Here is a 14,688-nt window from a genome sequence, read left to right as displayed (position 1 = left end):
CAATCACTCAGGGATTTTATTGAAATGTGAATTCTGATCCAGATCTGGGATGAGCCTGAAACACTACATTTGCCACCCCCTCCCCCTCGGTGCTACAGTTCTGCACAGTGGAGACATCATCCTTGCAGGTATCCTTTTCTTCTAAGTTCTAATTGGGTCTGGCAGTCACAGGTCCTACTCTGCTCTACCCACTCAGCCAACATGGCACATCCAGTTTACCACAGGGCCCCTGCACCTGTTGGGAAGGCCTAGTGACTCTCTGTATGGAAATGGGTGGGAATTCCCTTAGCTGCCCTGTCCCAACCTGGTTTCTAGCCTTCAGACACGCTGTAAGCCCAGTTGCCCGCATGGTCTGTGTTGGCCTCTTGAGCTGATTAACTTTCTCGCCTACCCTGATCCTTCCTGCTCTCTGATCGGGCATCATTGCCTTTTTTTTCCCCTTAGAGGTCAAAGACTGGGAAAAGATGGCAGCAAACACAGAAAATTCTTTCTCTTATCTTTGGGACTCCTGTGTTTTGAAGGATTAGTGACACAAAATGCCATGAGTAGAGCCTAGCCATAATGCAAAGCTTGTTGGCATCCCTTAAGTCATATTGTCTGCGTCACATCCCTGTGAGGCTGGGAGGGTGGGACTTGCAATCTCCATTGATTGACGAGGAAACCAAAGGCTCAAAAAGGTGACTTGACTTATCAAGACCCCATAGGCAATAAGTGCCCAAACCTATACCTTTTCCATTTTATGATCCAAGTGGGGTAGCACAGGATACCAGATACCTTTCAGTGAAGGAAAATTTTAGGCTTTGCAATCTTTTTTTTTTTTTCTTTATTGATTTCAGAGAGGAAGGAAGACGAGGAGAAAGATAGAAACATCAATGATGAGAGAATATCATTGATCGGCTGCCTCCTGCACGCCCCCTACTGGGGATCGAGCCCACAACCCAGGCATGTGCCCTGGGCCAGAATCGAACCTGGGACCCTTCAGTCCGCAGGCCGACACTCTATCCACTGAGCCAAACTGGCTAGGGCAGGCTTTGCAATCTTAACAAAGCTCTTTCTCACGTGTTCTTTTCCTCTGAGAACTGTATAAGAAAGAAGGGAAGGTGTATTTTCTCCCATTTTCCAAATGGAAACGTGAAGGCACAGAGTGGTCACTCCCCTATAAGTTTTAGGAAGCAGGACTGACCCTCAGGTCCTGATTCTCAGTTGGAGGCAGAGCCATGAGTTTTGTGTAAGGGGGATGCAGGGAAGGGGACACTGAAGAGAACAGGGGAGATCAGGAATATTTCTCGTGGGAGCGGGGAAAATGAAAGAGCCAACAAATGAGCAGTTCTCTGACCAAGACTGCTGATAACTCAAAAGAGAAAAGACATCCCAAAGATAAAAAAAAAATCATAAAGTTGCACAAAGAATTATTCAAACCAATTTTTTAAATGGTTCAGAGCAAAATAACAATGTCTTTTCAAAGTGGCTATTTTGTCATTTATTTTTCTGTTGGAGGCAGGGATGGTGGGATGATGTAAGACAAATAAAAGTCTTTCTTAATTAAAAACAAAACTTTTTCAAACCCTGGAGAAGGGACATATATAACTCATGCTGCAAACTATCTCTTGGTCACATGCGTGCTCCCACACAATTAACTTACTGCTTTACATAACATACTAACATAAAAAACAACAACACACAAACATAATGACCTTCCTTTTGCTCCTTTTGAAACATATCCAGATACTGAAAATTTATAATAGTTATTACCATTTATTGACTACTGTCTGTCAGACACTGTGCTTTACATATATTATTTCTAATTCATATGACAGTACTGCAAGGGGGTTATTATTTTTCAATACTTTTCTTATGAGAGAGTAGGCTCAGAGGAGTTGAGTAACTTGCCCAAAGTCACGCAGCTGGTATGTGGTTGAGCTGGTCTGTATGACTCCATGACTTGTGCTCTTTCTATTCTGGTCCTTTATCATTAAGTCAACAAACACGGAAATTATTATATACCATATATTTGAATTCATCTTTTCCTTTTATTGCAAATACTAGATATGTTATTTGAAGAAAATAGAGAAATGTGGTAGAGAATCTAAATTCTGCTAACACTCCTTTTCTTTTTCCTGTGTTGTTTTAGTTTCTCTGATTATATTAGGGGAGAACCTTAAAAAGGGCATTTTAAGTGGCATCAGAAGTAAGTGCTGTCGATCTGAGCTGAGACAAGAGCCACTGGGTAGCAATTTGGAGCCTAACAGGGTGATGAAAATTTTTTTCCAACCCTCTGAAAAGTGGTCAGAGGCTTGGGGAGCACAGAACCTCAGGAAACAGTAAATTAACTTCTTTGTAGAGTGGATCAGCAAAGGTAGTACAGTATCTGAATCCTCTATATTATTAACCACTTTTGTATTTCCCCACTTCACTTTAAGAATTGAGTAAAAAACCATCTCACACCTGTCAGAATGGCTATCATCAACAAATTGACAAACAAATGCTGGCGAGGATGTGGAGAAAAAGGAACCCTCATGCACTGCTGGTGGGAATGCAGACTGGTGCAGCCACTGTGGAGAAGAGTATGGAGTTTCCTCAAAAAGTTAAAAATGGGACTCCCATTTGACCCAGTGATCCTAAGAAACCTGAAACGCCAATCAGAAAGGATATATGCACCCCTATGTTCATAACAGCACAATTTACAATAGCTACGATTTGGAAACAGCCTGAGTGCCCATCAGCAGATGAGTCGATTAAAAAAACTATGGTACAGCTACACAATGGAATACCACACTGCTGTAAAAAAGAAAGAACTGTTACCATTTGCAACAGCATGGATGGACATGAAGAACATTATGCTAAGCGAAATAAGCCAGTCGGAGAAAGATAAATATAACATGATCTCATTCATTTGTGGAATATAATGAACAACATAAACTGATGAACAAAAACAGATCCAGAGACAGAGAAGCATTGAACAGACCGTTAAACCTCAGAGGGAAGGCAGGGGATGGGGGGGAGTGGGTAAGAGGACAACCAAAGAACTTGTATGCATGCATATAAGCATAACCAATGGACACAGACACTAGTGGGGTGAGGGCATGTGGGGGAGGGTGGCTGGGGAGAGGTCAATGGGGGGAAAAGGAGACTTATGTAATAGTACTATATGTAATACTTTAAACAATAAAGAATTAAAATAAATAAATAAAAAGAATTGCGTAAAAGCTTCCATGGCCTGGGAATCTGCCTTTAGCAAGGCCTCAGGTGATTTTTTAAAACCCTATGACCTGGTTCTAATAACCCCATTGTTCTCATTTCAACAGGTGAAATCAGGCAGCATCTTTGACAATTTCCTTTTTACAAATGCTGAAGACTTTGCTGAAGAGGTTGGAAGTAAGACCGGGGGGAATAAGAAAAGTAAGATATCCCCCACCCTGAGTTCCAGATATCTGACTCCTCGTTTGTACACTAGGATTTGCATTTTAAAAATCAGCCTCACCGTCATTGCCTTATTTGCTGGTCACATGGCCCTCTGAGGTGGGGGAACGAACCCACATTCGTTGGTCATCTACAACTTTGTATTTAACTCTGCGAGTACTTTCCAAAAGTTATCCCACTTAGCCCTTAAAACAACCCAGCAAGACAGATATTATTCCCATTTTTCACAGGTAGGAACTGAGATTCAGAGAGCATATATAAACTACCCAAGGTCACACACAGCCTTTAACTTGTTTGTTAGCATTCACTCTCCAGCTCACAGTGTGGTGGTCCAGAAGGGAGCCACCAAACCCATTTCTGATGGATGACTCAGAGAAAGAAGGAAGGTGCTTGTGCTATTTACCAGCATCCCTGCTCTCCTAGGACTATTTTTTTGGGGTGGAGTGATATTGGGACAGTGGTTTCATGATGGTGACACCCTCCATCTAGACTTCCTAGTTCTGCAGGAAGGTCCACTCAAGTAGGTTTGTGACCAGTGCTGGATTACGCAATAGGCAGACTAAGCTCATGCTTTGAGTGCCAGGAAAGCACAGGCACCAAAAATTTTTTTGAGAGAACTTTAATACTTAATACTTCCAAAGAAGCATTGAAGTAGTCACCATGGAAAATGTATTAGACTTTTGTACACTTTTTAGTCTGGTTTTGTTTTGCTTTTACTGTGGGGTTATCATCTGATACTGTTTTATTGAGGCAATATTACATGTTGGTTAAGAGAATGAGTTTTAGAGCTAGATTGCTTAGGTTCAAATCCAGGCTCCATCACTTGCTAGCTATATGACATTGGAAAATTATTTAACCTCTCTGGCATTTCATTCATAATCACAGGAGTAAAAAATGACTATATTCCTGGCCAGTGTTACTCAGTTGGTTGGAGTGTCAACCTGTGCTCCAGAAGGTCGTGGGTTTGATTCCCAGTCAGGGCACATACCAAGGTTGCGGGTTACATCACCTGTCAGGGCCCTTATGGAAGGCAACTGATGGATGTATCTCTTTTACATCGATGTTTCTCTGTCACTCTTCCTCCTTTCCTCCCTCTCTAAAATCAATTTGTAAAAGTTAAGAATGACTATATGAGAATAGATACAAATAGGTGGGTAATGTGGTGGTGGGAGTATGTGTCAGTTGGCGTCTCCGGGAAGCAGACACCATGATGGAGTTAGAAATAAGGAGACTTACTGGGGATAGTGCCTGGGAAAGATGAAGGGCAGAGGGTAAAGGAGCAGGCAGAAAAGTCTGACCCCTGTGAAAGATGGAGGATTGGGTAGGAATTGCTGCCGAGTGCAATGCAGCTCTGAGGAAGTCTCACCAGCTCACAGGGCTCCAGTGGGAAGACTGACCACAGAAGAAAGAAGGAAGGTGCTGGTGCTATTTACCAGCATCCCTGCTCTCCTAGGACTATTTTTTTGGGGTGGAGTGATATTGGTACAGAAGAGTACCATTTTGGAAATGTCCAGGCAGCCATACTCAGTCACTGGCTGGGGGCGCTTTGGAAAATCACGCCCTGGGTTCAAATGCTTCAGTGGATCCTCAGGTGCTGTAGCTCCAGGCTGTCAGCTCACTGCATTCCTCACAACTAACTGACAAGTTCTTCTTTAATAAAAATCCAAGTGGCATACCTCCATGGCTGCCACTGAGTAAGTGGAAAGTTTCTAATGATTGTGAAATAGAAAGTAAGGCCAATAACTTAGCATGAGATTGAGGAGAAGAAAAAGGTGAAAAATAGTTATTTAGGGCGGAGAGCAAATCAACCACAGAAATACAGGAGGCTCACCGACTAGCACTTAAGGGCCCACTTCAGTTTAGTCATAATGAATTCAAAATGAGGACAATCAGCTTGGTGTTATTGTTTTCTCTGGCCACTTTCTCTGCTTGGGAGTAGAGATGGAGAGTTGGATTTAACCGGAATCAAGCGTTTGCCCACTTAAGGGAGGGAAGAGCAAGGAAATTGAGGATGCTTGCAAGAGATTAACTGCACAAAAGTAAAGAAAGGAGAAAAGTAAGGACATGAGTCGGTTGAGGTCTAATGTAAAGGAGATAGTTTTGGTGCTCTCCCTTTGTGAAGTACTCCTGTGCCTTTCCCATCCTCCCTCCTCCCCGCCCCCAGGCATGTTACCTTTAGCCTTCTCTCTCCTAAACTCCAAGGGCCCTTTTTTTTTTTTTGCCTCTGTAATTTGTTTCCTGAGCTCATTCTTCTACCTCTGTGACTTTCTAAATAAAATTTCTCTTATAGTTTGGAGGGGAAAAAGGAGATAGGTGCAGTGGATTGTGTAGCTCCAGGTGGAGTTGAGGAATTGGTGGAGTTGGTTACCGTTGACTAGAGCAGTGTTGGTAAAGAATGGAGAGTGTAAGCAGATCCGTGAGTAGAGCAGTGAGATGGAAGTGAAGAAATAGAGACATCAATAGTAACCAGTGCTTTCCAGGCAGAAGAAAATGAAGGCTTGATTGAAAGAGAGATTTGCCCCCTAATAATGTGGGAAACACAACAAGATGTCAAGCTTTTGCTCCCAGCAGGATTCTAGCAGGCCCCAGCCTATTGGGCATATAGGTTCTCAGTCTAGCTTTGTCCCCCAAGACTGGGTAAAAGACCTCTTGACCTAGATGATCCAAGTGAGTCTTGAAGCCCTAAAGGAATTTGTACTGTGTGTCCTTTCTTTAAGGCCCTTCTGAATAGAAAAATCTATGAAGATTGTTTTAGGGATCAAATTCTAGGGCCTGGATGAACACATTAGAGAAGTCAGAAGGAGCCCCATTTCTGACTTAATGCAGTGTTTTTTGTTTGTTAAATATTTTTTTATTGATTTCAGAGAGGAAAGGAGAGGGAGAGAGAGAGAGAGAGAAAGGTCAATGATGAGAGAATCATTGATCGGCTGCCTCCTGCATGCCCCCTACTGGGGATTGAGCCTGCAACCTGGGCATGTGCCCTTGACGGGGAATTGAATCCGGGACCTTTCAGTCCATAGGCCGATACTCTATCCACTGAGCCAAACCGGCTAGGGCTTAACACAGTGTTATATTGGTCACAGTTCAAAAGCAAATTCAGAGTTCCTTCAAGATTGTGCTACTGTGACAGAGCAGAAAGGGAGACAGACTTGGAGCCAGACTCAGAGCCAGAACTCAAACCTGGTTTCTAATTCTAGTTCTGCTACTCACTAGCTATACAGCTTAGGCAAATCATTTAACGAGTCTGGACCTCAGATTCCTCTTCTAGAAAGTGAGACTAGTAACACTTCATACATTACTGTGAAGAATAGAAATAATGTGTATAGCTTGTTTTGCCCTGAGTTTAGCAATGCTATAAGCATTCAGTAAATGTTTGTTGAGTCTGAACCAATTTTATTTTTGAAAAAATTACACACACACACACACACACACACACACACACACACGCGCGCGCGCGCGCGCGCGCGCACGCACACACACACTTCTCTCCACCCTACACATACTGAAAATTTGTATGTAAATAAACATCGCCCCAGATATCTTTAAGAGTGTGGGAAGATGTCAGACATTTCTAAAGTGGGTTAACTTTGTTTATACCATCTGTAAATTATTTTGAAATTCCACAGTCTAAACAGGATGTAGAGAAGCAATGGAGAGAACTGTTTGAAGAAATGGAAAAAAGAAAACAGGAAGAAGCTGAGAAGAAAAAGGAAAGGAGAAGGAAAGGGCCGCTGACATCTGGGGAATTGAAGAAGAGGGAAATTAAGAGGATTTTGCTGAGGAACCAGGAAATGACAGGCAGATGGAGGAAGTTGGTGCTGAAAGAACATTTCTGGGTAAAAATAAAGAAGTCGATGCTGACCAGAAGAATGAATTGTAACTGGATAAGGTAGTTACATTCGGAGACAATTGATGTTGCTCAGAAGGAGAAATGTTCATGAGGTTGGCAAAATCTGGGAAGCAAAATTACTTGCCCTTTTTGACCGAACTTTGGATTTACATTTCTACCCCACCTCCTTTGTTCTATACTATCTTTGGAAAGTCATATCACCTCCTGAAGCTCCTATTTCTTTGTCAATGGAAAAGGAGGGATAATTCCTATTTTATGAGGCTATTGTAGGGATTAAATACGACATGTGCAAAAAGCCTGATATAAAAATACAGTAGGAATAGTAGCTATTACTACCATCATTATCGTGGTGTTTATGAAATTAATTGTTGGTAAATAAGCTTCTGTATAAAATTGATCACCAATTTCAACTTATCTAGTACATCTGGAAATTTTATTTTGTTTACATATCTGTATTTTAGAGTACTTAGTGTGAAATTCTGATGGCTGTACTTGTGGTTTATGATGTTTTCTTCTTGCAGATCTATCAAGCACTTAAAAATAAAATCAGGCCCAGCTGGGGTGGCTCAGTGGTTGAGCGTCAACCTATGAACCAAGAGGTCACCGATTCCATTCCTGGTCAGGGCACATGCCCGGGTTGCTGGCTTGATGCCCAGTAGGGGGCGTGCAGGAGGCAGCAATCCATGTTTCTCTCTCATCAATTTTTCTATCTCTCTACCCCTCTCCCTTCCTCTCTCTAAAATCAATAAAGATATATTAAAAAAACACACCTAGACTTTAAAAACAAACAAACAAACAAAAAACAAAGTCAGAGTTCTTAACATAAAGAAAGATACTTTATGAAAAGTCCTTTTGCTTCTTTGTTGTTTTGTGCCCTATCTAATTCTTAATTATTACTTCTTTGCAGGTTTGATGGTCTTGCATTTATCTTTTCTATACCACCTGCTCACAACATCATTATCATATGCATTCACATAGTTTTTCACAGATTGCAAAGCAATCGAAATTTGAGGAGTTCCTGCAATGTGTTCCTTTAACCCTCATAGCAGCCATTGTACAGGACACCATCATTATCTTCCTCTTACAGATGCAGAAACTGCTCAGAGTGGGCAAGTCGCTTGCTCAGAGTCCAACAGCTGGTAAGGGGCAGGGCCAGTATCTGAACTCAAGTTTGTCTAGTTCCAAAGTTTACCCTTCCATTGCATTAATCTGTTAAAAGAGTGCATGAATATCTATTACTATTAAATATAGATAGTAGGCAATGTTCCATGTGGAAGAAATATCCTTTCAAGGAAAATAAGCACAAAGAAATTTCCCTCTTTTAAAACATTTCTCAAAAACAAAATAAACTCCAAACCTACAAATAAATGATTAAGTGTGACAGCCTTTACATATTAAGAAGTGAATACAGCTAGTGTGGTTGTCAGCTGTTCAAGGCCACCATGGTTGGTTCCTGGCTCTATTTACTTACCAGCTGTATTATCTTGGGCAAGTCATCTAACTTTCCTGTGCCTCATTTTTCACATTTGCAAAACTAGGTTAATGAAGGGGCCTACTGCAAATTCAGCTGTGAGGATTAAATGCTGACTCATTCCTTCCTTTGTTTTACCAGAAGTGCACCAAGGACTAATCCAAGTCTAGCTGGTGGGTCAGGCGCAGACATAGCTGTCATTTGATAGCACAGGGCTAAAAATGTGTGTCTGGAACTTAATAGGTGCTCAATAAATACTAGTTGAAAGAATAGTAAACAAAGCCTGGCTAATGGTATCAGGGAAAATGTCATAAAGGAAGTGACTTTTTGAGCCAGATCTTATAGAATGTGTAGGAATGTGTCCGATGGAGAAGGGGATATGTGGACTGAATTTCAGAGTCAAAGAGTAGGTCACTGGATGACAGCAGGTGGGTGGTGAGGTCAGAGAAGAGAAGCAAGAACTCTTTCTTCATTCTTTCCAGTAGGCTGGCACCTGGTGTGGTTTCTGGGCCTAACAATCTTCGGGATATTCTGATTTGGGAAACTTGCCTTTGTAGGAGAGTGCCAGAGGCTAAAGCAAACAGCAGTTAACATCAGAAAGGGACATTGGAAGGCCAATGGACTTTGATATTCAGCTGGACTGAATATCAGCACCACAAGACCTGCTGTGATTGCAATGGCTCAAGGCGATTTTCTGACCTGACAATCTTTACATTGTATACCAAACTTTACCTTTGATCTGCCTGTATGCATTGCTAAAGGGAAAATGTGTATTCAAAGTGAATAAAAGGAGACAGACTGGTCTTGGTGTTCCTCTTTATGAAAGAGGTTCCACCTGGCCCCCCAATGCCTTCTAAGTTCATATTTTTTTGTGTAGTGTATTTATTGTGTCATAGGCCCTTCTTCAAGTCATCCTGAACCCAGCTGTGAAGGTCGCGACAGGAGAGGCAAGACTTTACTCTCTTAGGGTCTTTGGCTGGGCCTGAGAATTTAACTGACACCAAACAGATTAACAGGAGAAAAGCATACAAATTTTATTTAATAATAGTTTTATGTGACACAGGAGCCCTCATAAGGAAATAAAGACCCAAAGAAGAGGCAAAACCTAAATGCTTTAATAATAGGATGAACAAGGAGAGGCAATTGTGGAAAATAAAATACAGAGGGAGGCTAAAGGAAGATAAGAATTATTTTACTAGTAAGGTCTGTTTGTGCAGAATTCTCTGTCTCAGCTTTCTGTCCTTGGCGATAAGAATGTTTCTTTCCTGATATATGGAGGGCAGCTCTCACATGGGAGTTTTCAGTTTTCAGGAAGTAAAGTGGAGATCAGAGTGTCCCTTTTGTATCTGCTGTTTTTCAAGTACCTTTCGCTGAAAGTAATCCTTAAGTCAAAGTAGCATTTTTTGGGGGTGTCATATTTTGGCACCCTTCACCTTTATATCTGTTTCTATAACATAGAAGTCTTCTATTGTGGAAAAAGAGCAGGTGCTGAGTTTGCACATAGTCTTGGAGCTAGAGGGCTGGTGTGTGGGTGATCTGTACTTTAGGAATGCCAGTCTGATATGAGCATTGTTTACTACCAATGTCTGTTCTGATTGGTCAGGCATATATGATCTACCAATTGTTACATATTTTCAAATATCACCAGATAAAGATATTAATTTTCATGCAGAATAAGGATACATTTTTAATTTTTTAAGCTCTTGCTTTTACCTTGGTTAAATTTTCTTTTGCCTTTATTTTGATTAACGGTACAAATTTTATTTCAGAAATTAAGGTACTTTAACAAGAAAAAATTCATGCCTAGTTCCACTCATTCTGTGCTTTGAAATTTTTGTGTTTTCTTCCAGGATTTGTCTTTTGAACACCACCTTTCTGCCACTGAAACATACTCCTCCAGGTGGGTTTTTCCCCCTTAAATTCTGATTATATGTTTAATTTTCAAAAGTAAGAGGTGTTCCATGTAAAAAATTTCGAGTCTACTAACATATTAAGAAGAAAGTAAACATTTCTCATTATCCCCAAATCCAGCGGCAACTGTGCAATATTTTTGTCGTCTTTCCGTCCAGCTTTGTGTTCATTTATTAATTGGTTGGTTTGATTTTGAGTTGAGAGCCTTTAGTTAATCACCCTCTATAGTAAATGGCACTTTATTATCATTGGTGGGTGATTACCACTTTAAAATTTTGTTGATTTTTCCCTTTTATTCCCTTTCCCTTCTTCACACAGGCAACTAAGTTCTATTTTATATATATATAAGATATATATATATATATATATATATATATCCTCCTATCTAATAAAAGAGTAATATGCAAATTAACCATCACTCTACTATACCTATAAGCCATCCCCACAAGCCACACCCACCAGCCAATCAGGAGCAAATATGCAAATAAACCCAACCAAGATGGCTACAGCCACAGAGAGCAGGAGGGAAGCTTGGGTTTCCCAGGCAATGGAGGAAGCCAAGCTTTCCACCTGCCCTTGCCGGCCTAGGCCTCCACTCAAGGCTACAAAGTTTCAATTATACAAGGTAAACAAATCCAAACAGAAATTGTGGCAGCAACGGAGCTGGAAAGAGCAGGAGGCTAGGGTTGCCCCTGGCAATGGAGGAAGCCAAGCTTTCTGCACACCCTGGCCTGCCCAGGCCTCCACTTAAGGCTATAAAGTTTCAATTATAGAAGATACATAAACCCCAGATACCAGGGCCTCCGCTTGGGTCGCCAGGGGGCGTAGCTGGCCTGCAAACCACCACAGGCCCCTCGCTCAGGCCGCCCCACGCCCCAAGGGAACCCCCACCCTGATCTGGGACATCCTTCAAGGCAAACCAGCCGGCCCCCACCCGTGCACCAGGCCTCTATCCTATCTAATAAAAGAGTAATATGCAGATTGACCATCACTCCAACACACAAGATTGCTGCCCCCATGTGGTCAAAGATCCTGCCCCCATGTGGACACAAGATGGCCACTACAAGATGGCCAGCAGGGGAGGGCAGTTGGGAGGGACCAGGCTGGTAGAGGAGGGAAGTTGGGGGTGACCAGTCATGCAGGGAAGGGCAGATGGGGGGGGACCCAGGCCTGCAGTGGAGAGCAGTTGGGGGGGACCAGGCCTTCAGGGGAGGGCAGTTAGGGGTCACCAGGCCGGCAGAGGAGGGAAGTTGTGGGTGACCGGGCCTGCAGGGAAGGGCAGTTGGGGGGACCCAGGCCTGCAGAGGAGAGCAGTTGGGGGGGACCAGGCCTGCAGGGGAGGGCAGTTAGGGGTGACCAGGACTGCAGGGGACGGCAGTTAGGGGTGACCAGGACTGCAGGGGAGCAGTTAGGCATCAATCAGGCTGGCAGGGGAGTGGTTAGCGGGTGATCAGGCTGGCAGGCAGAAGCGGTTAGGGGCAATCAGGAAGGCAGGCAGGCGAGCAGTTGGGAGCCAGCAGTCCTGGATTGTGAGAGGGATGTCCGACTGTCCGTTTAGGCCTGAACCCAATGGGATCGGGCCCAAATGGGCAGTCGGACATACCTCAAGGGGTCCCAGATTGTAGAGGGTGCAGGCTTGGCTGACGGACACCGCCCCCTCTAGTGTGTGTGTGTGTGTGTGTGTGTGTGTATTGTTTGTTTGTATATGTTCTTAAAATGTGGATTTTTGTTTTGCATGGATTTTTAAAAAATATATATTTTATCGATTTTTTACAGAGAGGAAGAGAGAGGGATAGAGAGTTAGAAACATCGATCAGCTGCCTCCTGCACAACCCCTACTGGGGATGTGCCCGCAACCAAGGTACATGCCCTTGACCGGAATCGAACCTGGGACCTTTCAGTCCACAGGCAGACGCTCTATCCACTGAGCCAAACCGGTTTCGGCTGGATTTTTAATATATATTTTTATTGTTGACAATATTACAGATGTCCCCCATTCCCCCCCCCCCTTTTCCTCCTTCACCCTGCCCCTGCCCCACTCCAGGCCTTCACCATGCTATTGTCTGTGCCCTTGGGCTATGCCTATATGTATTTAAGTTCTTTGGTTAATCTTTTCCTGTCCCCCCCATCTCCCTCCCTTCTGAGATCTGTCAGACTGTCCCATGGATCCTGAATGGATATATTTTTAATTTATGAAAATGGTATAGTGTTTAAATCTCATTTTGTTTCTTCATATTTTTCACTGAGCAATGTTTTTACAATGCATTCATATTGCTATATATATATATGTATATAGATATATAATCTTGCTTCTGATTACCACATATATTTCATGATATAACATTTATCGTATTTTAGCTATCAAGTCTCTCATTGAAATGATAGCCAGCCAGGTTGTCTTCAAGTCCCCACCATCATAAATAATACAGAAATATTTTAATGCATAACCCTTTATGTGCCTGCTTAAGAATTTCTTTGTGATATATCCCAGGAGTAGAATTGGGGCTCATAAAATATTTTTTGTTGTTTGTTTGTTTTTTAAATGAAAGGTTTTTATAGGGAGAGGCTATGTCCGAGGAGTTATTAGCCAAAGAAAGGATTATTTTTACCCAGACCATCTTCTTTTTTAAAAATAAATATATTTTTATTGATTTCAGAGAGGAAGGGAAAGGGAGAGAGATATAGAAACACCAATGATGAGAGATAATTATTGATTGGCTGCCTCCTGCATGCCCCCTACTGGGGATGGAGCCTGCAACCCAGGCATGTGCCCTTGACTAGAATCAAACCCTGGACCCTTCCTTCAATGCGCAGGCCAGTGCTCTATCCACTGAGCCAAACCAGCCAGAGCACCAATAGAATATTTACATAATATATGTTAGATTGCTTTCTACAATGGCTACCATGTACCAGTCCACATTCCCATCACCATTCATAAGGGTTCCAGCATCCCCACCAGGTTGTTCATTATCAAATTTTTATAGTTTAATAGATGTAAAGGGATAGCACATTGCTGTTTTAATTAACATTTCTCTGATATTTTTTAACATCTCTTCATATGCCTTTTGAATTTTGGATTTCCTCTTTCATATTTTTTGTTGTTTTTTTTCCTAAGGGCTGCTACCCTCTTGTTTATTTGCAAGAGTTTTGTGTATTAAGTATCTATATATATAAAAGGCTAATATGCTAAGTGTCCGACTGTCCAACCGGTCGCTATGACTCGCACTGACCACCAGGGGCAGATGCTCAATGCAAGAGCTGCCGTGATGCTCACAGAGAAACGGCACTGTGGACCTGGTGCCCATAAAGCAACACTCAGCTTCCCCCAAGTGGGACACAGGCCCCGCCACCACCCCGAAGTGACACCCCATGGCGCAAAATGCGGCCCACAGCCCACAAGAGATCCTGTTCTTCATAAGCAAGTGGGGTTGATAATTATAGTTCTTTTCAGATACGAATGCTTTAGAGTCAGGCTAACCTGAAAGTTAGTGTGTACCTACTTTGCCTCCTGGAATAGGTTCTTCTACCACATGACTTCTCATAAACCTATCATAACCTCATGAATTAGAATAATACTATCCCCATTTGGCTGATAAGAAAATAGAAGATCGCCTAAATTAAGTAACTTGATACAGTTGATAAGGAGAAAGGAGATATAATGTAAGGAGGATGCGTTTTGGAGTTGGCTCTAAATTAGGATCCCAGCCCTACTGTTTACTAGATCTCAGATTTTGGTCCAGTGACCTAATCTCTTCAATCTCAGTTACAGTTCTTCATCTGGAAAGTGGAGATTATAATAATATCTACCTCACCTGAATGCTGTGAGGTTGAATTCAAAGAGTATATGTAGCCCAGCCGGTGTGGCTCTCTGGTTGGGCATCGACCTATGAACCAGGAGGTTGTGGTTTGGTTCTGGTTGGGTCACATGCCTGGGTTGTGGGCTCGATTCCTGATTTGGGGGGGTGAGGGGGGCGGTGTGCGGAAGGCAGCCGATCAATGATTCCCTGTCATCATTGGTGTTTCTATCTCTTTTTCC

The 14,688-nt window shown here is 42.5% G+C and overlaps 1 pseudogene across 1 annotated transcript in view; it reads left to right on the top strand.

Annotated features, from left to right (window-relative positions):
* LOC307103500 (calreticulin-like) overlaps window positions 1-7,186 on the top strand; it is a 29,207-nt pseudogene extending 22,021 nt beyond the window's left edge. The window contains exons 7-8 of the transcript in view: window positions 3,306-3,399; window positions 7,056-7,186. The product of the transcript in view is annotated as a calreticulin-like (transcript). The remainder of the gene's footprint in view (window positions 1-3,305; window positions 3,400-7,055) is intronic.
* The last annotated feature ends 7,502 nt before the right edge of the window (window positions 7,187-14,688 follow it).

This window comes from Cnephaeus nilssonii (genome assembly GCF_951640355.1).
Source record: "Cnephaeus nilssonii genome assembly, chromosome: 7".
Taxonomy (NCBI): domain Eukaryota; kingdom Metazoa; phylum Chordata; class Mammalia; order Chiroptera; family Vespertilionidae; genus Cnephaeus; species Cnephaeus nilssonii.
Note: the sequence above shows the minus strand (reverse complement) of the source record. Positions and strands in the feature narration are given on the sequence as shown.